The following is a 27,148-nucleotide window of genomic DNA, read 5'->3' as shown; positions in this document are numbered from 1 at the left end:
AGAGTAAATCATCACTCTTTATTTGATCCACTACACTGCTGTCATTTGTCTGTTATGGCCCCACAAGGTCACTGAATTCTGTCATTCTTCTCCAATCCATGGTTTTCAGTCACTGGTGGGCAACATTACTCTACCACGACTGCAAACAGTGGACAGTTGGTAGGTAGTCCTGCAGGACGCCTGTCTCGAGCCAAGGCTACTTGGAACATCTCTCCATGGAGGAACAATGAAGACATGAAGAGAAACTATAAATCTTTGGGACTTGTGCTCCAACAGCTTTGTTTAAAGGCCTGAAAGTGGCGACGTCTCTCCCAGAGCTCCAGCTCAGTGACATCTATGTGTGCCTTGTATGCTTCAGCTGACGCTGCTGCCAGGATGAAAGCTGTCAAACCGAGCACAGCTACATGTTCCACCTGGATGGGTAAATAATGTGTTTGAGGTGAGAACAATCAGGAAAGCTCGCCAGCGGCTTTACTTCCTGAGGAGGCTGAGGAAGTTTGGCATGAACGCCAACATCACCTCAAATTTCTACAGGTGTGCAGTCGAGAGCTTGCTGACGAGCTGCATCACAGTTTGGTACGAAGCTGCTCTGCCAGCAGCCGTAAATCACTACAGAGGGTGAAGGCAGCAGAGCACATCACTGGCACGAGGCTTCCTGCCATTCAGGACATTTATCTCCAGCGGTGCCTCCATAAAGCACACAGCATCATCAAGGACCACAGCCACCCAGCACATCAGCTGTTCTCCTTGTTACCATCGTTACAGGAGTCTGTCTGCTCGGACTACAAGACTCAAAAACTGTTTCTACCACCAAGCCATACGACACCTCAACCACAACACTTAAACACACACAACACAGCACTCAGAAGCTACCTGCAGCTTCACAAGTACTCTGTTTAATCTGCACTGGTCACTCCACTTTATTGTCATTGATATTTATATTTAAAAGTGCAATACTGAAATTTTCTGCTGCTCATTCCTGTGCAATGTCCCATCTGCCCTCCCGTCATATTTCTCTTCAAGATTTTCTTATTTAATCACTAGTGTACATATATTTATAGATACAAATATATTTAGTCATCTTTTCTCTTTTACCATGTCTCTCTAATATTTGCTCCTTACTATTTTTCTATTTTCTTTATTATTTTATTTTATTATATTTTCTCCTACTGTATCAAGCTGCCGAGTGACTGCTGCTCGTCAAACACATTTCATTGCAATGTTGACCCTGTGCTAACTTGCATATGACAAATAAAACTGAAAACTGAAAAGAAGAAACTGGTCGTTGTTAAAGGAAAGGTAATCTCCACATAAGCAGCTTAGATGACCTTCCACGTGTAAATCTTACAATGTGTTGACTTGGACATGAACAGTGTAGGACCAGAAAAGTCCCAGCAGTGTTAATTTGTCACATTAATGTAAAATGAAGTATTTTTCTGATGTTGGGTTAATCGTTCCTACAGTTTAAATGAGCCGTCACTGATGTTCACATGTGGCAGCCATACTCTACGGCTTCTGTAAATAAACACTGATTACTGAATCCAGTTTTGGCTACATTAAACTCAAAGACGTTCAAAGGATGGCTGGAAAGCTACAGACTGCAGTACTGTTTGGCACCAGTAGCAAAGTATGTCTGTTGTGGAGTTGTAGACATGTAACTTGAACATGTTTGTAACTTTTTACTAGCATTTTGTTTACTATGTTTCAGATCTATGGCACTAAATGGGGGACTGACCACGTTTTTGACCTTGACTGGACTTACTGGGTCCAGTAAAGATATCATAGCCAAAGGTGGCTCTGCTTCCAGTTCTGGCTTATAGGAAGATCTCTGAAGGTTGGGTGTAATCCTCTCCTGACTTTGGATCACTCTCTTAGATCTAAACCTCCAGCTCTGGACTCGCCATCCTCAAAGACTGCTCCATAAGAACACAGGCATGTGTGAACAGCCCACTCCTCCTTTGGTCAATGGCACACACTTTTAGACGATGTGTATTCAGCATCTGGCAAGAGTGGAATCAACTGGGGCTCTTTCTAAATTGGCGTCACCATTGATTGTGGTGGTGGCAGCAGCTCATTCTGCTGGCTCTGTGTAACAGGGTCATAAATCACATTGTTATAATGTGTTCTAAACCCCCAAACTGCTCCTTTTATACCTGACTTTTAGGACCTCCAAGCCTGTAGTTGTGTTCATTATCAGTTAGAGCCCCTCCTCGTTCTTTTCTTCTTCTTCGGTGCAATCCTATAAATACAGTGTACCCCTTTTGCCTCTCCCCTTTTCTACAATCCCCCTGTGGGAGAGGTGGGTGTCATTTCTTTCCAACACTTTAAAACACACATATAATGCATATTTAGCCACCTGGATGTTTCTGGTTGCAATTTTAGTTCGATTATTGTCATTATTAAGCCTGTTTTTGTTAGATGTTATAAGTGTGTCGTATGTGTGTATCATAAATGTGTTTTAGGCGCCATAAATGCTAGCATGAATATATACTCCTTGCTAGCTTGGGAGCTGTGGTGGGTTGAACTAACCCTCTTCCCCACTGTTTGCATTTGGTCGTAGGAGCTGGAGTGGGCAAATTATTTACTGGGAGGTCTTTCTTTCTTTTACCTTTTTTATCAGACACAACGCAGAATCACACCGGTTACATCTGCAGCTCATCCATCACCTGTTCTTCCCATCACTTAATGTTTTTGCTGCAAGACGTTGGAGTGAGTGCCATCTATTTTGCTGTTGTTTGGAGGCATTTTAGTTCAGTGAGAGACAGGAGGTCACGCAACAAACTGCTCAAACGAGTGGAAGCCGCTGCCCTCTGCTCGTCAGCTGGGAAACCTGGATCTCCCTTGTTGTGTTAACAGACCTCTCTGCATTGAATCATATCTGTTATTAACCTCTGTCTCTCTTCCACAGCATGTCTTTATCCTGTTTTTCTTCTCTCACCCCAACCAATCACAGCAGATGGCCCCGCCCCTCCCTGAGCCTGGTTCTGTCGGAGGTTTCTTCCTGTTAAAAGGGAGTTTTTCCTTCCCACTGTCGCCAAAGTGCTGCTCATAGGGGGTCATATGATTGTTGGGTTTTTCTCTGTATCTATGAAGCGCCTTGAGGCGACTTTTGTTGTGATTTGGCGCTATATAAATAAAATTGAATTGTCAGGGTCAAAGTTCAGAGGTAAGTTTGTTTAGCAAATGAATGACAATAAATCATACATGTTTGCTGATTCACAGATTGACAGCCCAGAGGAACAGGGCTGTGTCATTCCTGTGATGTGATTCAGCTTTATTTTAGTATTCATTTATTTTATTAGCTTTATTTCAGCCACTCAAACAAAACAACATTATATTATATTTAATATATATTAAATATGTGCCAACTGATTCAGTACGTTTCATGTAGAAATATGTGTGGCAACTTTTTGTTGCAGCAATGATCTCAAAACACGGGGGGGGGCTAAGATGAAGTCTGCTGTGAGGACAGGGGGTGTGCATGTGCTCAAGTCACGTGACACGTCATTTACGCAACATTTGGTCGATTTAAAAGTTACAGTGAGATAAAATCATGTTATGGATTGCACTCAGTATATTGTGCCGACATGGTGAGATTGTGTCTGTCGAGCCGAGGAGAGCGTCGCAGTGCCAAAAGCTGTAAAATGAACTATCAGGCTGGAGTGTGCTGCCACAGCACAGAGCAGTCACAGAGTCCTGCAGGCAGAAGAGGAGTGATCGTGTTAGCCACCTTACAAAACAAAAAGACATGAAGTGAAAAGCAGAGCGCAGAGTGTGGCAGAAGAAGACAGACTGGGCCAAGTCCTGCATGTGCGAGAGCGAGCGAGACCCGGGACAACGTCATCCGCCTCGCCTGGACTAGTCCGCCGGCCGGAGGAGGGACAGTGGCTGCACTGTGCAGCCGAAGACTCACTTTGATCGCGCAGGAAACGAGCGACGCAACCGGTCCACCGTCCGTGCAAACTGCGCCAGGCAGCGTATTGCACGCTGGAGGACACCGAGGAAAGTCACACTAGGAGCGGCGCTTAGTGAGAGGTGATGTCGGGGGGACATGGCTTCTTCTCCGGTCACCCCAGCATCGCTTGAAGGAGAAACACCTTCACCCACCGGGAACGAGGAGCCCGCGACCACCCGACAGGTACGACACGCCTCCGAGACCCTCTGCGCGCCCGGTAACGTTGTAACGTTTTACCGAAGTTCATTCGCAAACACACCAGTTTAAGATGGACCCGAGAATCAGCACACGGGAGCACTGGTGTCTGACTCAGCAGAAACGGCTCGACGTGCATGTAATGCTTCGTATTTGATAACGATGGAATAATTCTTTAAAATAAGCACACAGATAAACACTGGTGGGTGGAAAAGCTCGTGTTTTGGTGAAATGAGTCCCGCCTAGTCCGGTCTACACCTCATTCAGCAAACATCTGAGTCACCCTGAGACGCCAGTGCGCGTCCTTCTGATGCAAAAAGCCGTAAGTGACACGCTGTTTACACGCAGGAGCAGTTTAACACATGCAGGTTGTGCCAGTAGGCGTTTCCTTCAATGTGACACCAAACGTGTAAATCAGTGCTGGGAGCGGATGTTGGACCTGATCAGTCTTAATCTGACAAACTGTAGTTCCTGCTCTGTTTCTAATTCAGCCCCATGACAGACAACCAGCATGTTCTCCTGTCACGTGTTATTGACACGCACATATTTAGTCCGTGTGTGGGATGTTAAAGGTGAGTTTGTTCAGGGCACGATCAGACTGAGGCCATTTCAACAGGTGCAAGGAAGTGTTAGTGTGGTTACTACGGCAGCACTGATGCCCTGATGAGTGCACATGGCTGGAATGAAAAGTCAATGCTATGTATAGCATGAACTACTTGTTGTCTAAGGCGGTGCAGAGAGTGAGCAGGAAATATCTGAGGTTGGATATTTCAGTACATACAGAGCTGTGCAGAGACATTAGGATCTTAAACTATTGTCTGTATCTGGCAAAGCGAGAATCTGAGCCTTGTGTACAAACTGTCTGGTGTTTGTTCTGGCAGGAATATGAAACTACTGTGCACAGCATGCTTATTAAGATGGCCCAGGACCAGGTCATCTTGCAGGATGGTAGTGTTACATCGAGAAGGTTCCTCTTTAATTGTTGGATTTCTGTGTGAGTTTTCTCCCTGTGCCTCTGTGGCCTCTCCCCACAGTATCCGTGTTTGTGTTTAAAGTGTTTAAAGTACAGCACTAGATGATCGTATGGGTGAATGTGACTTGTTGTAAAGCACTTTGAGTTGTTGTCTATATAAAGTCTAAATGGAAATCCACTTATGTGCAGAGGACCAGAAGATCCAGCGCATCGAAATAAAAAGTTCTTTGCTTAAACAATGAATTGTGCGATAAAATATTAATTTACAAATTCATTTTTAAGTTATTTTATTTATTCAATACAAAAGTAATTTATTATCTAGTAATTTAATTGAAAATAAAAAAATTTATAAATCAGTATTTGAAAATAAATAATTATTCCATTAATAAATACTTCAAATCAGAAAAAAAAGAAATAAAATCTCAATAAAAACCTCACATCAAAAATCCTTTTCCTGTGTCGTCTCATGTCCAACATCTGTGTAGGCAGAGTGTAAACACAGAGGCTGAATGGCCTTTGGTATAGGTGCAAAGCTAAGACTGTCTAACCAATGAAAGAGCTCCTTACCTCGCACCGGCTAATTTGCATTGCTCCGGGATTTCGGAAATTTATCCATTTATTCATTATGATGTGGTTCAGCATCATAATGCTGAACCACAGAAACACACACACACACATATATATATATATATACACATATATTAGGGGTGCAACGATATTCGTATCGATATTGAACCGTTCGATACAGTGCTTTCGGTTCAGTACACATATGTATCAAACAATACAATATTTTTAATTTATTTCATCAACTTTCCTTCTGCAGATGCTGTCTGTGTTGAGCGCTCAGTGGATCTGCGTTCGACTACTCCGCCTAGGCTGCACTGTCGAGTGCAGATCCACTGAGCGCAGGGCAAGCTAGCAGACAGAAGCTAAGCTCCTTGCAACATGGCAAACGAACCTCCCCCACCCTCACTCAGGTTTTCATGTGACGTATGACCCTGAAGGTAAGCGCGTCATGGACTAAAGTAAAACAGTATGTTGGATGTGCCATGCAATGCTCAATTACATGGGTGGGAACTAGTGTGTTAGCGCAGTTAGCTCGTTAACGTGTTGACGCCGTCCAGCCCCACGCACGGGGCGATCCGCGGTAGCTTGTTAACGGAGATTTGCCGTGTTGTGGCGTTAAGGTCATTTCAGATTAACGCTGACAGCACTAGTGGGAACACAACGAATATGACTGCACATTTACTCCGACATCATCCTAGTGCAAAGACAAGTGGAAGCAGACAAAACAACAAGCACCATGCTACAAACTTTACCCGAGTCATTTAGACAGCCGTTAGCACAGGATTCTCCTTATGGGGACCTGATATGTTTAATATGCTGCTGAGAATATAGCCCAGAAGAAGCGTATAGTAGAGCTTTTATTTTGAAAGAGACATTTCTCTGTAATAAACTCTCTTTTCCAAAGATGGGTGATTCCTCCATCAGATAGATTTTTTTATTTTTTATTACTTTGTTGTTTCAGCAACATTAAATTTAAAAACTGTACGTTTGAGTTAAAATATATATTTATAATTTTAATAACTGACAAATTAAAAAGGCATGAACATTTTTTTTGTATCGAAAAAATATCGAACCGTGACACCAAAGTATCGAACCGAACCGTGAATTTTGTGTATCGTTGCACCCCTAATATATTTGTATATATGTGTGTGTGTATTTATACATCAATCCATTTTCTTGCTTATGGAGTTCAGGGCCTGGGACCTACTCCATGTCAGCTTTCAGTGTTTATAAACATGAACATTATGAACTCATGACTCCCTTGGGAAGCCTATGGTTTTTCATAGGCAGGGGATATTTGTTTTATCACAGTTCATTACCAAACAGAGCAGGGTTCTAATTGATTTGTGGCTTTTAGGATATTATGTATAGGTGTGTAAAAGTGGAGTGAATATAATTACAAACAGCAATGCTAGTGGAGTGATGACAGACAGGGCGGTTGGGGGGTGGTGAACAGTTTGCCAACAGTTCTGCCCCTGTAGAGAAGGACATCTGCCATTTCTTTTTCCTTTTAGTCAAACAATTCAGGTAGTGATGAAAGAAAATCAGACTGTGGCAGTGCTTGCAGCAGGTAACGGAGTGATAATGCAGAGTTTTTACTGCAGTGGACAGTCCCTAGTGTGACCATCGCTGGAACCAACCAGCTGATTTACACCATGGCAGCAGTTATCAGTGAAGTTCTTGGCTGCAACATGAACAATCTCAAGTAGCAATGCCTCCCATGGAGAAGGACACTAAGGCTAAACCCTTGAGGCGACTTTTGTTGTGATTTGGTGCTATATAAATAAAATTGAATTGAATTGAATTGAAAGACCAAGGGAGCACGAAGGGATGTTAGCCAACTATCAGAGCTGCAGAAAGGTGCAATGAAGAAGGTGCCTAAGAAGTACAGCAAGCTGCCCATACCTGAGGCCTTGGAAACTGCCAAGCAACGACTCAAAGCCTTGGCCAGCCGCTTGAAGGGACCATACCAGAGAGATAGAAGGCAGGAGAATTAACTAAGAGTAATCTACAGTTCAAGGTATATTCTCAGTGGCAGGGGGACACTATGAGAAGAGCCCCACCAAGGCTGGAGATGGAGCAATACTGGAAGAGCATATGGGAGTAGGATGCAACCCATATGGAGATGCTCTGTCGCCGCTGCTGTTCTGCATAGGCCTGAACCCTCTCAGTGAGGTCTTTGACAAGACTGGCTACAGATGCAGACTACATAATGGAGCAGTTGGATCAAACTACCAGAAGGCAACATTGAAGACATAGAGGACAGTTACAAGTACCTGGGGATCCCGCAGGTGAATGGGAACCATGAAGAGGCCGCCAGGAAAGCTGCATCCACCAAGTACCTGCAGAGGGTCAGGCAAGTCCTGAGGAGTCAGCTGAACAGTAAGAACAAGATCCGGGCCATCAACACCCGTGATCAGGTACCCTGCTGGGGTAATAGGCTGGCCAAAGGAGGGGATAGAAGCCACTGACATAAAGACAAGAAAGCTCCTTACCATGCATGGAGGGTTTCACCCCAAGTCCAGCACCCTGAGGCTGTACGCTAAGCGGAAGGAAGGGGGCCGGGGACTGGTGAGTGTCAGCACCACAGTCCAGGATGAGACAAGGAACATCCACAAATACATCAGGAAGATGGCCCCAACTAACCGAGTGCTCAGTGAATACCTCAGGCAGCAGAAACCCACGAAAGAGGAGGGAGACGAGGAACCATCATGGAAGGACAGGCCCCTGCACGGTATGTACCACCGGCAGATAGAGGAGGTGGCTGATATCCAGAAATCCTACCAGTGGCTGGACAAAGCTGGACTGAAAGACAGCACAGAGGCACTAATCATGGCAGCACAAGAACAAGCTCTGAGTACAAGATCCATAGAGGCTGGGGTCTATCACACCAGGCAAGACCCCAGGTGCAGGCTATGTAAAGATGCCCCAGAGACAATCCAGCACATAACAGCAGGGTGCAAGATGCTAGCAGGCAAGGCATACATGGAACGCCATAACCAAGTGGCATAGTGTACAGGAACATCTGTGCCGAGTATAACCTGGAAGTCCCGAGGTCAAAATGGGAGATGCCCCCAAGGGTGGTGGAGAATGACCGAGCTAAGATCCTGTCGGACTTCCAGATACAGACGGACAAAATTGTGGTAGACAAACAGAAGAAGACGGCCGTAGTGATCGATGTAGTGGTCCCGAACGACAGCTGCATCAGGAAGAAGGAACACGAGAAGCTGAAGGGGTACCAAGAGTTGAAAGAAGAACTGAAAAAGATGTAATTTCTTACAAAGAAAGACATTTCTTGAACCATTTGGCAGTGTTCAGCCTTTTCTCCGTTTCCCTTCTGTAACAATGATATCTTTACAGCCTCCCAGACAGCTGTTTGGGAATCACGCTGTTGCAGAGATGCTATTGTGCCTGTCAAACTATGTTGTCTTTGGCATTTTGTAAGAAATTAAATGTGTTTGAGAGCACAGTTTAAAAGATACAGTTTAAAATTGGTTCTTTGCTAAGTCTGTTATGTACGTGCTAGACACAATACTGGTTCATCCCTTGACTTGAGTGCCTTTTTTATGTTTCAGTGATCAATGGCTTAACAAACAAAAACATGCTTCTGAAATGCTTGATTTTCTTTAGGATTGGTTAAACTAAAAGACATTGACAAGGAATTTTAAGGGTTTTAGGAAGCATAAAACCGAAATCAGTTGTATTGGATACGAGTATAAATGAGTGCTTAGGCTCATGCAAGAAAAAACATCTTAGACAGGATATGACAAAACGTACTGTGATACAAGTTCTTCATTACTACAGCTCATTGAGTGCTTTTGTAAAAAGTCAAATCTGTGTGCTCCATTAAACCCTGTAGAAGTTGTTTCGAATGCTGACAGTGGACAAACAAAGTTGTCATTTAGCTTAAACATTAACAGTAGAAAAGGCCCGATAGGAATCTAACATCCTTGGAATCAAGCTGTGGGAGTGAGTTTTGAAACCTTTCTGTAGGACTGCTTTAAACTTGCCTTCTTGGTGATGTGTTGTCTGATGTCTTGTTTGACTTGAGCAGATTCTTTACGTGCTTTAAGTTTCTAACACATTTGCTTTAACCAGTAATTGAAACTGCTGAGTAGGAAGTACTAAAGTGGGTGTTGAGCATGTTGGGTGTGTCCTTATTACCTGTTTCGATGTTTTCTTTTAATTGAAAGCGTTTCATGAATATGAAATGCTTCTGCGTAATGTTAAACGTTATAAAATATTCTTATGATTTAAACTCTGTATTCATGGCTTATTCTTTCCTGTAAGCACTTTTATGCTCGGTGGTAAAATATCACAGAACAGTTTGGCGAGTGTCATACCGCCTGGATTAGTGGCTCAGCTGGTAATTCAGAGATTTATGTAGCTTAGTTTGCTGTGTCATGCTGATTTGGGGAGACTGGACACAGACCTGAGTCATTCTCTTCTGGGTGATCACAGTGGTTACTCTCCTCCCTTCCTCATCTCACCCTGCAAAGAAATCTGCCTCGACCTCTTCCTCTGTGTTAGTTTGCTGTCCTTTCATTAGCTAGCATTAGGTCTGTCTCATTCTCCTCTCCTCCATGAATTTATCCCCACTGATCCCATTACATGCTTGTCCTGCAGACACACCAGCAGATGACAAACCATCCATTATCTTGGACGGAGGTACATGTAGCGATGAATTAGGCAGCAATAAAGCTTTTATTCAGCTGCAGTTATTTGTCTTTCACAGAGATATGTTGGGTTGAACACTGTTGCACTGCTGTAATAGAAACATGTACACACTAGTGATGGGTCGGTCGCGAACGAAATGGCTCTTAGAGCCGGGTCTCTGACATGAACGACGCGAGTCGGCTCCTAATCTATTTAATTGTGTTGTGGTTTGCAGTGTTTTGTGTTGTTTTCACTTTAAATTTGTAAAAGGAAAAAGCTGAAAATTTAAATAGTTAAAAGTTGAAATGTGAATAGTTGATTTTTGTATTATATGATTTATTTATTACATTTTATGTGGAGTGAATAAATAAAAGTATATTTACAGTGGCCCCTAGAGACAAAACACATAAAAACTCCAAAACACGTAAAAACTCCAAAACACGTAAAAACACGTACAAACTCCAAAACACGTAAAAACTCCAAAACACGTAAAAACACGTACAAACTCCAAAACACGTAAAAACTCCGAAGCACATAAAAACTCAAAACACGTACAAAACACAACAGAAGTGCTCCAGGATGCTGGGCGCAGTGTTGAGCTTTTGTTACCTCGTGGCTACACAAGCCAGCAAGTACCAACGACCGGATTTGGTGTGTGGTAGTAACAGGTAAATGAACTTTTTTTTAAATTATTTGACTATATATGAGTGCTTGTGTATAAATACACAAACAATACACACATGCTTTCAATTGTGTAATTTAGGTGATCTAGTAGCTCTGCTTTGGAAGTTCAGTTCATGCTAGAAATGTGTTTTGGAGTTTGTACGTGGTTTGTCTCTAGGGGCCACCGCATATATTTATATATAAACATATATAAATAAAACCACTTTTTTTTACATTAGTAATTCCTTTTGTGCATAATTTTATATTATTGTTAATAATAATGTAAATTATAGCAACAAAACAACCTGAAGAGCCGGTTCTCTAACAAGAGCCAGAAATCCCATCACTAGTACACACTGACTATAACATCAAATGTGAAGTCGTGCAGGCCGTGGTCATTTTTTAACATGTCTCTTCCAGATTGGACATGACCTCACATTTATCAAACATACTTTATAAAATCAAACAGTTAGAAATGACATTCATTACTTCATTATGTAACATGTGATCTAAACAGCCTGTTCTTAGCCCTCACAGCACATTTGTTTCCAAAGCAAAGTAAATTGAAATAATTGTGCCAATAAATTAGATTTGAAAGCTCTTATTCTAATTTTCTGTTTTGATGATATTTGGGATATGCTGTTTATGTAGAACAGCTAAAACTAGTTCTTTATATTCCCATATAAATGATAAACACATATTATTTACAAAACACTGCCCGGTGGACGCCAAAGGACGGCCTGTTTTGATTACGCTGGGATCTTTTTGGAGCGCACATTTTTGGTCTACGATCAAAGCTGCCACACCACGCTGGATTAATCTCCCAGTAGCTGAGTTTATGAAGTCATAAGAAAGGAATGTCCCACATGTTCCTGGTGTTACACCATATTTGGACTGGGACACCTTTGCTAACCTCTGTTGCTCAATGACACACTGATTTGAATCTGGAGGTGCTGGCGACATATTTGCAGCAGTGTGGGTTCACAGAGGCTGTTTGGACTCTGAGCATGTGACACACCAGTAGCGTGCCACGCTGGGCCTCTCGGGGTGGCGTACAGTGTCACTGTGTGTGTCTATTTAAGAGTTTGTCGTGTAAATGAGGACAACCAAGATATGTGAAGTATAGAGTGGTGTACCACAGTGACAGGTTAATGTCAGTGTGAGTGTGTAGCAGTTTGTGTGGCCAGAGAAGGTCAGCAGCCTCCAGAGGACAAAGCGCTTGTGTTCTTCCACAATCGCCCGTTTGATCAGACAGATCATTTGGCATCTGTCAGGCTAAAAACAACAACACAACATGAAACCAAGCATACGCTCTGCAGTCCTGCAGCTAACTGCTGACAGTCTGTCTGCTGTAGGCTGAAGAAATCAGGGGCTCATTCATCTGCACCTGTCAGCGTCTTTATGCTAACAATAGATCAAACAGTATGTGTTCACAGAATGTGTAATGTTGAAGGTTACCGTACATCCTTATCTCCAGCACTGAGAATCAGTTATCACTGATCGCTGTCTCTGCTTTGTTTTGACATGTTTCATATTTATATATTTCATATTTATAAGGTAAATACCCTACAACATTACAGAGAAGAAGAAGTAACCCCAGGCTCGGTGAGGGGCAGCCATCTGCCGTCACCAGCTGGAGGTGATGAGTGGAAGACTCGATAGGCCACTCTTATTTTCATCCACTGCTTCGTTACCTCGACACGATGTTTTGGATCATCGTCATGCTTGAACATCCATCTTCATGGGACGAAGGTTCCTCGTCACAGTACGATACGCGGTCCTGTCTATTGGCCCTCCATGCAGGGAGGTCATGTTGTGCTCTTAGCAGAAAAGTGACCCATGTTTCCACCGCTTTACTGTGGGGGTGGTGTTCTTTGGTTTTTAGTGATTGTAAAGAAGTTTTCACAGACAAACCATCACAAAAAACCCATTAAGTGCCAAAATGACATAAACCTGTAGTTTTAAAAATAAATAACTACGAATTTTCAAAAATTTCTTAACAGAAAATCTGTTTAAACAAAAAGGTTTTGAACTGCTTTTTAAAAGAATTGACAGAGTCAGCTGTAGACTGGTGCAGAGCCTTGGTGGTTTCTCTAATCCAGCACAGAGGCCAGTACATTAATCTAAATGCAATGATGGAAACGCATTGATAATTTCTTCCAGTTCAGCAGAGGAGACCATGTTTCACAATTTAGAAATGTTAGGAGTGAGATAAAGATTTTACACAGTTGAAACTCAGAGAAGACTCAAACATTACACCAAGACTTTGAATGCTGAACTTAGCATGTGAACAAAAACAGAATAGAATAGAATGCATTTTATTGTCACTACACACATGCACAATAAGCTTCAGAGCATCTCCTATTCAGTGCAGACGTGGGAAAGAAAGAGGGGTGAGTTGCACAGTTCTGCAGCACTATCTACAAATATAGAAACAAAACATAGTGCTATATATTACAGTGTGGGTTACTGCACGTAAATTAAGTGTTGCACTGTGGTGATGATAGTTGTGTAGTCTGTGTATAGAGGTCCTACATTGGGGGGTGGAACTGTGTTTATCATGTGTGAGTTCAGGTTACGGGTGGAAAAAACTGTTGTGAGTCTGTGGGTCTCCTTGCTGATGCACCTGTAGCGCCTCCCTGAGGGAAGCAGGTTGAACAGGTTAGAACCGGACTGGAGCTGTCATGGATAATGCTTGCTGCTCTGCTGAGGCAGCGGGAGGAATAAATGTCCATCAGGGAGGGGAGAGGGCAGCCGATGATCTTCTGTGCTGTCTTGACCACACTCTGAAGCCTCTATCCGCCTTAGTGCAGCTGCCGTACCATACCGTGATGTCAGCAGCAGGTTGGAGTTCAGCTTGTACTTCCTGAAGACTCTCAGGAAGTGCAGCCGCTGTTGGGCCTTCTTGACGACCGCTGAGATGTTGTCTGTCCAGGAGGTGTCAGCAGAGATGAGGACACCAAGGAACCGGGAGGTGTGGACCCTCTCCACACACTCCCCGTTGATGTAGAGGGGGGCCAAGTCAGTGCCTCCTGACGTTGACAATGACCTCATTGGTTTTCTTAGTGTTCAGTCCCAGGCTGTTTTCTGAACACCATGCTGACAACTTCAGGACTCTTTATGCTGATTCTTTCATCCGGGCTGGACTTCTTATTCTTGACTGAAACTTGGCTTCGCCCTGGTGAGTTCTTTTCTTTCTCAGAACCAACCCGATTCACCTTTCTGAGCTCACCCCAGTCTACTGACAGAGGTGGAGGGCTAGCTTCAGTTTTTAAAAACAAATTCACTGTGGTGTGCCTCAAGGATCTGTGCTCGGCCCAGTTCTTTTTCCTTGTACATGCTGCCTTTGGGAGTAATACTTAAAAAATATAACATTTCCTTTCACTGCTACGCCGACAACATAAAAATTTATTTCCCTTTGACATCAGATGTCTCTACGTCTCTGGAACCCCTATTTGACTGTCTAAATGAGGTACAAACGTGGTCACGTCTCTCACACTGAAAGACAAAAGTTTTAGTTTTTGATAGTCACACCCCGCTGGAACAACTTACTGATGCCTTAGGGCCCCTTGGTAGCCATCTCTCACTCACTGTTAGAAACCTTGGTGTTTTCCTGGACAGCTCAAGAAATCGACCTCCTCTGTGGTAAAAAACAGTTTCTACCAGCTGCGTCAGATATCTAAAGCAAAGCCATACCTCCCTTTGAAGGACCTTAAAAAACTCATTCATGGTCTTATCACGTCCAGATTAGACTACTGTAATTCTCTCTACTCGGGCCTCCCACCTTCCTCTATTCACCGGCTCCAGTTAGTTTGAAATGCAGCTGCGCGTCTCTTAACTGGAACTAGAAATTATGCCCACATCACACCAGTTTTAGCCAACCTACGTTGGCTCCCTGTTGATTATCGTACCAATATTCAAAATTCTTTTGCTTACCTTTAAAATTTTGAACAATTTAGCTCCCAGCTATCTATGCGAACGCCTCCATTTGTGCATCCCTAATAAGGCACTTAGATCTTCCGATCAAATGCTCCTGACGCAACCGAGGTCTCGTCTGAAGTCCAGAGGGGATCGGGCCTTTACTGTCGTACCTCCCAGACTCTGGAGTAACCTCCCTCTTTATATTCGTCTCTCCGAGTCCATGCAGTCTTTTAAAATGCGTCTTAAAACTTATTATTTTAGTCTGGCTTTTGATCCAAACTACTATGTTATTTCTATTTTATTTATTTATTTATTTTGATAACACTTCTGAAGCGTCAGAGCTGTCCTTGCCTGTGATAGAGCTGACCTGCCATAGGACACTGGGAAGAGTGTAAATCCAGGCTGAATTCCTTGTGTTGGACAGTATTTGTGTGCAGCAGCAGAGCGCACAAATCAAACTGTATGTTTTGGTAAGCCTGGCCTTCTTGTACTGGATGTCAGTGAGCCAGTAGCTGGTGAGTTTATCACATTAACATTTTTACTAGCAATTTCACTAGCTGGGACCACATCCTCAGTTACGATGAACGATGATGGATGAGGGAGCGTGTACTGGTGCTGCAGTGTGGGGAAGGCCTCAAAGAGGACCGGCAGCGGCTCCTGGGCTCCAGGTGGGCATGAAAATGAGAACCGAGGGTATTGGTGAAGGGGGCATATATAAACTGAGGCGGCATGAATGAGGTGTGGTCCCACTCCTGAAATTCAGATAATATCTCCACTTAGAATAAACTGGGTCAAAGAAAAAGTGCCTCTGATTGGGCTGCTTTCTACAGTTGGCTGTGAGTCCATTGCAGGGCATCAAACATGGATAAGGGGTTGTTTCAACAGTAATTCTATGATGAAAAATTAACGAGGCATTTATCAGGATCTATATTTAATTTAATATCTATTTAACATATTTAATCAATATAAAGCTCAGTGTCTATTTCTTAGCTTGTAAAGTTGTGAAATTCATGGCAGATTCACTTCTTGGCTGTTTTGCGTTTTATTAGATAGTTGATAATAAAGAGTGTCTTTGCCTGTGGCTTTGTTAAGACTGCAGGTTTTTGTCCGCCTGACCTTTGGTGACCTTGGCGAGCTCAGGATGAACAGGCTGTCTGCTCTGTTTGGGTGTGATGCTGCCTGCAGAGACAGTCTACTCTCATGCAGACACAACATCTTTACTGATATAACGTGGTCATGGACTCTTCTCTGTTCTTCCTTATTAAATAATAGTAAAATGACTCTGCAGTTTTGATTCAAAATGCACCAGGTCTGCTCAGTCTGAATCACACCGTTAGAGCCAGACCAAATGATTGGAGCACCAATGTTAGCACTCAAAGAGTCTAAGCAGTACCACTACCAGCTTTGGCCAGTGCAGGAGTGAACATGTAGATCCATGTTCTACTGAGCAGACACTGAGCAGAGGCAACATGCAGTAAATGAATTAGTGGTCTCCACATGTTTGCACCCAAAGTTTCCCTGCTTTTGTGAGCTGGGCTGTTTTAATATTTTCCATGTATTAGATGATACTGTCCAATGCTTCCAGGGCTGTGAAGATGGAAAAAATGATGTTGCAGTCGTTGCTGAAGTGTTGGTACCATTTGAAGGAAGTCATTAAAGCGCCAGAGCGAGCAGACAAGGCAAGCACTCAAAGAATGTGGAAGGCAGTCGGGGAAAGTTGCCATGGACGGACTTGATTCCTCCCAGCCCCAAACAGCTTTTATACTGTGGACAAAAATACATGAAAGTGTGTGTGTGTACCTGTTTAGATGTCTCTGTGGGGACCAAGAATTGGAATGTTACTATACTTGTGGGGACCAACTGTCATTTATGAGGACAAAAGTGCCTCACGAGTTTGAGACTCACAATGTGGTTCTAGTGTCAGGGTTACAGTTAGGTTATGGTTAGGTTTAGGTTGAGCGTTAACCATCCATTATTGATGGTTACAGTGAGCGGCTAGGAAAAGGATCATGTCAACTAGGTGTCCTCACTAAGATATCAAAACTAGAATGTGTGTGTGTGTGTTAGTGAAAGGAACTGTAACTGGTCCCAGTAGCAGCAGGATACAAACGCCATAATGACACAGCTGCCTCTCGTCTGCCTTGTGAGTGAAATAAGACATTTGGGACCTTTGAATAGTTTTTTGAAAATATTTTTTTGTTTAAAGAAAGGAAAGAGAAGTTTAATCCTTTAACTATTTAACTGTTAGGTGTCAATCCCTGGGAGGGTTTCCCCCTTTTATTTGGCGTGGAGTCAGAATTATGGCTTCTCCACACTGTGGAAGTAGCTCTTTGACACAGTCGAGCAGTCATTGGTCATAACAGGATCATTTAAGACTGGATGATGAATAAGACTGTTGAAGTGCATGAGAAGGATCTCATATAAAACAGTCTGTGTCTGCTCCTCAATTCAATTTAATTCAGAAGACCCCTATGAGTGCAAGATCAAGGAAACAGTTCACCCTGCCTGGGATAGTGTTACCAGGGCCCTGCCCTGGAGCCAGGCCCGGGGAGGGTGCCAGAAGCTGTACATCTGGTGGCCGGGCACTGGTCCATGGGGCCTGGCTGGGCACAACCCGAAAAAGTGACATGGGCCCATTCTTATGCAGGCCCACCACCTGCAGTGGGCGCCATAGGGGTCGCATGCAATGTGTGCCACGTGGCAGCCAGGATCAGAGGCCATGGTGGACGGATCCCCGGCTACCAAGACCAAGACTAGACTTAGTGTCTCATAGTCATTGAAGAACTCTGACTTGCTTCCTGTTCTAGTTGTTCTCTGGAAAAAAATCTGCAGGTCAAACAGGTGCACATACAAAGAGCACATTATTGATTAAAGCCTGGAAAACAACTGAGGCATTTGTCAGCCCGGCACGCTTGAAATGTCCAAGTGTTGAAAACAGTTTTCCATTCGTCACCTCCCCAATGTCCACCAGATGGAACGTGTTTCTAAGATCAAGCTTAGTGAAGATTATTGCTCTATGTAGTGGCTAAAAGCTCCAGCTGAAGCTGTTCTACAGTGGCTGGATGCAAAGCCCCATTCACCATATAGCAGAACGTCTGTGAAGGTTCTCAGTCATCCAGGTCATCGTAGTCAAAGGAGCTTGCAAAGAAAAGCGTCTGGACTTCTTTAAGTTGCTTGAAGACGTTTCACCTCTCATCCGAGAAGCTTCTTATGTTGTTGTACTAGAGACAACACACTCGTTTTGCAGGATCCACCTGTGTTATCGCACAGGGAGAATTGATGTGGCCATTCTTCAGTCCTTCTCTATCACTCCTCCTGAGTAAGTCTGCTCAGCTGCACTGACTTCTCACGATGTTCTTGATGAGGAAGCTGATCGTGACTTGTAGTTTCTTTCAGTATTCAGTTATGGCAGTGGTGTCCAAACCCAGGCCACGAGCGTCCTGCAGGTTTTAGACGTGTCCAGCTGATTTAAATGGCTCAACATGCCTTGAAGTTCTCCAGACGCCTGGTAATGAACTAATCATTTGATTCAGGTGAGTAGACCCAGGGTGAGATCTAAAACCTGCAGGACACCGGCCCTCGAGGCCTGGAGCTGGCCAAGTTATGAAACTATTCTCAAGGCTAATGTAACAAGTTCTTCAAATGATTTCGTTTCATCCGTAGATACCAACTCATCTCTCAGGTGCTTACAGCATGATAGAAGGTGCTTCAGAAGAGTCCAAAATGTTGCTGATTTAGATGTTCTGTCATGGCATAGGAGGATTCTGGATTCAGGAGCAGATGGTGCAGTGAAAATGTTTATTTACAAACTACAGAGAAATACATATGGGCTTGGATTAAGTGGGCTGCTTAGAGCAGGGCGATATGGCCAAAAATATTTATCACGACATATATTTGAAAATTTGCAATAACGATATAACTGATGCGAGACAAAATACAACTCCACAACTTTACCAGCGCAAAAACCCCATCCATTTATTTTCACTTAAACAAGCAGCTGTTTTTTTATGTGCATTAAAGCTTTATAAAAATGTAACAGTGCAAATGCAAATTCCTCGCTGACAGTTTAACCAAAAGGCATCTCCAGTAGAAATGGGCTGACATATCCTGAGCATAACCATGTATAATATCCACTGAAGTTAAAGAGGTGCTTTGCTACATTAAACTGCTGTGTGCCAAATCAATCAATCTTTATTTATAAAGCACTTTTCATACAAAAAAAATGTAGCACAAAGTGCTTTACATGGTTAATAAAAAAGTCAAATACGTATTTTTCAGACCATAAGGTGCACGAGATTATAAGACACAAGAAACAAAGCAGCCAGATAAATCAAACTTTATTAAACTCATTCTTCTTGCTTCCTCCACTTCTGTACCATTGATTCATTAATGTTGAATTCTCTGGTAGCTGCTCTATTCCCATGTTGTTGCAGTATATTAATGACTAACCTCGTATTGTGGATGGATTATCTCAGTTGTTCTCCTGACTGAAGTTTGGTCCGTTTACAGCATCCTGCCATGCGATTGCATTTGTTTCTAACCATGAGGAACCTTCACGTTAACTTTTATAAGTGGAAAAGTGTTAGTGTTCGTCCTCCAGCTTCACTGTTTATGTTATGCTAACATAGCTGTGTCGCTAGCGATCACGTAGCACATCATTATATACCAGCTAGCCCAACTTCAGTAACCCTACAAACGTCACTGCTGTTTAGTTTTCTGTCTTCATTTATGTTGGAAGTGATAGCAGAGCTGTACGTTTGAATTTTTCAGAAATCTCTGTCAGAACATGCTATATCATGCTTAGGTAACTAGCGAAACTAGCAAGCTAGCTTCCGCTAGCTTCCTGCTAACTTCTAACTCCGTTAAATATAATAAATTTTGTTTTCATGGATGCCTGGATGTTAAACTTAATTGTTACACCTGGTAAAGCAGCAATGTTGTTCGTTTTATTATTGTTGAAAGAATTTAGTTTTTAACTCTCAGTGATGCTGCAGCGTTCGTTTGACTTTGGGTCCTGAAGGACAGAGTTTAGGACCCAGATTACTCCCAGATTTACGAGCACCTTAGTCCGAAAAATATGGCAATAATGACGGCCGCTTGCATGTTCTACAAAAAAATGGTGCTTTGTTGTGTATCTGATGGACAAACACCAAACCAGTTCCACACCACTGAAGCTGCACCATTTTTACAAACCAGTTCTGGTTCATCCGTTTCATTCAACGATCCGCTTTCCCCCTTCTCATTCTCTATCGCCACCATGTGGGTATGAAAACAAAGGCACTGCGCATGCGCGCTTTACTCATATTCTATCGCGATATTTTATTTTTTTATCGTTGCCCAACATTAAACCAGTATTACCATGAACAGTATAATGTGGCACAGCCATAGGTGGGCTGGTAGGAATGCTGCGGAGGGAGGAGAGAATGGGTTAGCCAGAGTCTAGAGTGAGATGTACACTTACAGAGAGAGTCGAAACCATCCTACCGGGCGATGTGGTGACAAGAAGCAGGTAGTAAGCGACGTAACAGGCGTGTCTTTTCCTCTGTAGAGCTAACACTCCTGCTGTTTTACTTCTGTACTCCTGTGCATACGTCAAGGATGTCACAATCACATTTTACAGCATCCATGTTATATTAGAGATACTTTAGTCCCAGCAAAGTAGTGTACTGTTGTTGTTTGCTCCATTGCAACAAAACATGCAATGATATTATACTGAATTGCACCAGTTTTTAGGACGTCTATCTTTTACTTTCTGTGGGTTTTTCACTGCTTCTCTGCGATCAGATGAATTGTGCACACTATTTGCTCTTCCACAGCTTTATTTTTTAGTCTTTGAATGTTCCCATCACTTCTGTGATGACAAAAGTCATGATTATGCCATAGTCAGTCTATTTATATAGACCAAAGGCTCATCAGCAGATCCAAGCCGACAGAAAGGCCACGGTTTCCTAAGAATAGAGCACTTACCAGTTATTCACATTGAAATGTCCTGTAACGTAGACACCGTTATCATGGTTTTGTTAACCTTAAAGAACAAAACTATGTGCCTGTTTAAATATTTATGGTCTGTATATACATTAATAATATTTACCATTAAAGGCAGTTTACTTTATACCTAGATCATCGATCACAGTGCATCGATCGGCTTCCTGCTTTACTTCCTCATTGATGACTGAGATGCTGCAATTAGTCCTCCAAAATATTAAGCAGGGTGCACGCCATCCCATCAGTTTCCATACTCCTGACATAGAGTGAGATTTCCTGAAGCCTTGCTATTTATAGCTGCAGGAGGCAGCTTCTAGCTTCTCCCTGGAGGAAGCTGTCCTTGTTTTTGTCTTCATCAAAAAACCTTAAAATCTAAAAATACAGACAGCAGGTTCTTTGTTGGGCTTCTCTTTGTGGTTTGCTGTGGCTTTGCATCTGCTCTGCATCCCTGACCATCAATGTCACCAACATGTGTTCAATGATCAGCCAGTTCACCTCTGAGGGACTTTGGTCTATTCAAACTGGCTGAGATGCTGTGGCTTAAAAAGGTGGTTCAGACTTGAAAACCCTCCGATGGGCTGAATTATAACTCTAATAAGAATAAATAGCTACATTTACAACCTGCATGTTGTGTTTACTTGTGTTGTCTGTGTCTAATATTAACATTTTGTTGATGATCTGAAACATTCAAATGTAACATTTTTGGATTCATTCCTGTGGAGCTCAGGTCGGCACTCCCAGTCAGCGAGCCATGGCATGTATGTATGTGTATGTGGAGACATGCGTCTGTATGTTCGCATGCATGTATTTATACATACATGTATGCATGTGCGTGTATGTTTGTATGGGTGTATCCGTATGTTTGCAGGTGCATGTATAACTTGTACATATCGTTCTTGTGTAAATGTAAATTTGTCTGTGATTGTGTAAATACTTCACACACATGGAGAAATGTCAAACAGCCTTTCATTGTTCTTGTAACAGTGACAATAAAAGCTATTCTATTCTATTCTATTCTATTGCTCTGTCATGCATTCTTGCATCTCTTGCCTGCAAGCACACTTTGCAGAGTGCACTCTGTAGTTTATTTTACATAATAGTTAATACAGTACTTGTATTTAAGTGTATTTCGGTTTATTGTTTTACATCTCATAGCACTGCAAACACTTATAAAGCATAAGGTTTACTGAGCTCTTACTACTAATCGGTTCTATCTTGTAGTTGCACTAAACTGCACGATAAATCATAGAAGTAATTCAGACAGGGAGTTTTATGTCAGTGTTCTCCATTGAAACTGGTTATGAGTATTCACAAGATTTGTATCCAGGGATTATATCCCAGTCACCAGCACACTGTCATGTCTCATAAGCTGGTTTGGTATCTCGGTGCAGTCCCCTACTCACAGAATAGTCTGAGGCCAGGGGCCTTTATGAAGGGGGCCAGGGGATCCCATGTCCTTGAGTGATTACTCTGCCTTGGAAGCTCGTCTGTTCAGAGCGTTTTATGGCATTTGATGTTTGTATATCTTCTTTTTATTCTATCATTATTTTAAAATTAGATTTTTTGTATGTGTGGGGGGACATATGAAGAACACTGGAGTTAGAAAGCTCATGGCTTTTCCTTTTGTGCGGAGCCTAAGAATAGCTCGGCGGACTTCATTCACATGTTGCTGTTATTTATAGCTGCCAGTGACACAAACAACACGCCTGTGGGTGCTGCTGCCTGTGCTGGGATTGGTTTTTGTCGTAACATAAACAGAACTAAAGTGGATCCTGTTAAGGTTCAAAATATTGGGGATGGAGACAAGAGAAAAAACCACAATAACAACACTGGTCCGGCCGGGTTGAGTCAAACGATGATTTAATGATCACACACGTGGGAGATGGACACTGATGCAGACAGCCTCAAAATCTCAAAATGGTGGAGCATTGCTCAAACTTTTATAACCTCTGGTGCCTCCACCTTATCATAAAAAGCCTAAACATTCACATGCTCTCTCTCACACAGCGCCTAAGCTACGACCTTGGCTCCCTGTTTATCTGCTCCTGCTGAAATGGGGCAGAAAACTCCAGTATGTTCTGTTCTCTTCTACTCAGACAAATTAGACAATAACCTTCTGCGAACAGTATTTCTTATAACTCAGCAATATAATGCATCATAAAACAATATCATTCATTCACAACAAGTCAGCAATTTAATGTAATGCAAATCAGTTTAACTAATGCAATAGTTATCAGCTTCTTCTAATTCAGGAGAATAATGCAAACTAAAACTACATAATAATTCACAATCTTTAATTAGGGGTATAACATGGCATAAAATAATATCATAATTTTACAATTCCCCCTGATGAGGTCATTAGAATAATGACCTCACAAACACCCTGTAGCCCAGTGTGGCCGGGTTCATCTCTTCTCACTCCTGAGGTCCTTTGTCCCCCTGAGGGGCAAACCATATGTAAGATGACCTCTGTGTTTACGCAAGTCAGGTGCAAGAAAAACTAGGATTCCAACAGTAGCAGGTCCAGATGACAATGTCCTTGTCTCCCACTGCTTTATTTGGTGTTCCCTTATACCATTCAGACGTAGACTAGAACCTCTGTCCGAAGAGCTCTTAACCTTTATTTTATTGCTGCAGCTACCAGTGTCGTCCAGTTGGGTGATCCTCTGCTCTTAATTCTCCAACCTTAGGGGTTAGACAACCCTTCAGTCGTAACACAGATCAGGGGATTATTCTGCTCCGATTTCAAACAACGATCTGTGTATTCTCCAGAAAAAGGAACAGGAAGGTGTCCCCTTTTTGCCCAAAAGCCTCTCGAACTTCGTTGGTCTGGTGTTCCCGGATTTCCGCCAACCCCTTCATGGTTATTGCTGTGTTTATGGGATCCATCCTTTTGTGGTGACTAGCTGGAGCCCAAACGCCATGACCCTTGGACCCAGTTGATGTCTCGGCAGTCACTGTGTCTGACTCTGCTACGGAGGATCCTCGCATCTCTGTGACCTCGTCTGGTGTCTGTTCCTTGCTCTGTAAGAGACAGAAAACCAAAACACCTCTCTTCCTAACCCTAATAATCTAATGTTCTTATCTACTGACCTTCTAGTGATTCAGAATTGGTCTAAAACATTCAGAATGTCCCAGGGACTTATTCTAATCATATCTTATGTGTGTGTAAGCAGTGTTTGCATTTAGCCCTCCGCACTCAAGGCATTTCTTACACTTTATCAGTCCGGACAGTCACGCCGAACGAAGCTTCTGACCTTCAAAAGGCCGAGTGCCAACTCGTTATAAGCACATTTGCAAGGTGTGTCTGAAAATTATTGAAACCCCTCTTTTTAACAAAAGACAAAAAATTAACAAATCTTCTAAACGCTATTCAGTTCATTTCAATGAGTAATGATTAAACATGAAAGTGATAGTTTATGCTTTTTCACTGATTCTCTAAAAGGTCCGTCTTCTCGGACCGCTATTAGCTTAAGCTTTACCATTCCTAAATTATTAAAGACACAAATGAAGTTATAAAATGTTCAAATAATCCTGGTTTGATGTTAAAGCTCAACCTTCCCCCCCTTTTTTGACACATTCCAATGTGTCAAATCAACGGAGCTAGAACATTCAAAAAAAAAAAAAAGTTAGGCAGCTACAAAGTTTCCCAGACTCTTAAGGTGATCCGCGTGTAACGTTCTGACTCAGGTATTTAATATTTTAATAAATCTCGTTTAATTAACCGCCACTATTTAAACTAACCTTAAAGACATAATTTAAGAAAAGATCACAAAGAATAACATGATATCAGTGTTTTGTAAGCGCGTGCGGCCCTCCATGCTCGAAGCCTTTCCCCTCAATAGATCAGTCAGACATTCGCGCTGACTGTAGCTTTTAACCCTTATGAACTTGAGCACAACTCTACAATGAGCAACAAGTTGCAATATGTATAAAAAATGATCATGGTTACACTTGCAATGAAAAATTATATCATTATCCTAACACCTGTAAATAGAAGATTCATCAGAGGTTATAACAATCACAGGAACACAGATGTTAGTATAAGGTCAAAAACTTCAATAAATGATCATCGATGCAATGCTTGTTGCATGATTCTCATACAATAATAATGCTGACATTGAAAATAACAGTATAACACCCCCTTTTGTCCCGTTTCACTTGACACCTAAACGTTTATGAATGCCTCTTTAATTCTTGATTTTATTTCCCCCTTTTCTCCCCTTACTGACCACAGCAGGGGGATCTTAGTTTTGAATCAGCCATGAATCCAGCTCACCTGATTCATCAGTGAGCTCCACCATCACTGGCGTCTGACAGGGTGGCGCTGCATACTCTTCCTTTAATGTCACTATTTTCAACCTGTTAATTAAAGTGTTTAAACCTGAAGTCGACTACGTCCACAACAAGTCAATACAGCTGTAAATGTGGCCAATTATCAATCTATTACCAATCAATAACAACAGATAACTTCTATTTTATGCATGCTTTTAATCAACCACTCACCCAGAGGATCTCCAATCCCAGGAAATGCCTTCTCCTCCTTTAATGAGTCTGTCCTCCTTCCATGCCCTGGTAACTGGTCCATCCAGAGCCATATGATCTCAAATATACATACGACAAGCCAAACCACACCTTGGCCACACCAACCCCCCTTCCACCCCCAAGATGTCCAATGCCATCCTAGTATGGACTGTCAAAAGTGGCTTTAACGCTGACTGTTCTGACAATCAATTTTATAACGTTCCTGGTCAGATTTGCCAATCTCTGCACCAGAGTTTTAAACGTTCCGCCATTTTCATTAGGGTGGCTATTTGTTTTTTGATTTGTTTGTTGCAGACCGACCCGGGAAACCAGTCTGAGCACGGAGGCCATGCCAGTCCGGCGTTGTTTGATACACCAAGTACATCACGCGTGGTCCATAGTGATTTAAGGTTGCGGGCAAGAGTGAAGCGCGAGGTCTCTGGTAAAAAGGATGAGTGTCTCAGCACATATGGTGGTTTAGAATTAGATTATGTTATTGGCTCCACAACTTCCTTTACGTTTGATCTGTGTGATGTTGTTAATTGCAGGGACGTCGGCAGTGCTTGGAGGGGATACAATGTGTGGGTCTGTTGGGATTATTCAGTGAGTACGCACTGCGAGAGGGGAAATCGTCCTTATGACAGCTGGTGCCGTAATTGGGACCAGGTAAGGGGTTACACTGGGCAAAATTGGGAACCGTTAGAATCAGGATCAGAAAACGGGCTTAAACTACAGAGGGATTTTAGCCCCTCTGGAAACGCGTTAACTTTATCATTGGGGAATTGGGATCGCAAACAATCTATGTATTTAATTTTGGGGGTGGAAATAGCGGGGGTTGATCCAAAAGGGTTAATTAAAGTTAATTTCCTAGAAAAAACTAATCGCGTACCGTCAGGTAGAGAAGACATAACAACTCGTGTGATTTCTACTCCCACCAGCTCTGTTGCATCTTTTACAGGGCAGGAGGGGAGCGGGTCATCGGAAGCTATACCAGAGGAGCACGAACCAAGGGAGAGGCGAGTAGTGTCGGTGGACTACACCACCCTGAAACCTCAGGATTTGATTGAACGCGCTACCGGGTTCAGTGACAGTAACATCTGGCTGGACTGGATAGCCCAAAATGCTAGAGAACAAAAAGTGGCTAATTGTGTAGCCTGCGCTTCAGCAAGGCCGCGTTTATTTATAGAGCCTGCACCTCTGCATCCAGAGGATCAGTGGGGCTATAATTGTATGTTGCAAATAACTAGAGGAGCTGTGAATACGGGGAACTGCACTGTGTTGTCCAGTCTATTTCCCCCTATTGGCAAGCTCACGCAAGTAGGGCCGTTTATGCCCCGGAAAGATAATTATACGTGCTTTAAGTTTACCACAGATAAAGTTAAATATCGGTTGGGGGAAATTGACCCCAGTTGGTGTTCGGTCACCCAGATTGGGAGGACCACCAACAATGTGAGTGATGCAGCCACCCTAATTGGGACTTGGGCTAGGAGCGGGCTGTATTACTATTGCGGGCACAGGACTCTACTGGTACGTGTTCCTCTTGGGAGCGTGGGGACGTGCGCGATGGTGAGACTAGGAGCGCCACTTATGCTAATCGGAAATAAGGTAAAATCAATTCCCTCACACAATACGCGCACTTTGGCAGCCAGGCGCAAAAGACACATTTTGAGAAAGAGAGGAATACAAAACACAAATGTTTATGACCCTAG

The sequence above is a fragment of the Diplotaxodon limnothrissa genome, linkage group LG3 (genome assembly GCF_057381915.1).
Source record: "Diplotaxodon limnothrissa isolate DT_005_m linkage group LG3, D_limnothrissa_male_GT1.1, whole genome shotgun sequence".
Taxonomy (NCBI): Eukaryota; Metazoa; Chordata; class Actinopteri; order Cichliformes; family Cichlidae; genus Diplotaxodon; species Diplotaxodon limnothrissa.
The sequence above is the reverse complement of the archived record's forward strand: the minus strand, read 5'-3'. Positions refer to the sequence as shown.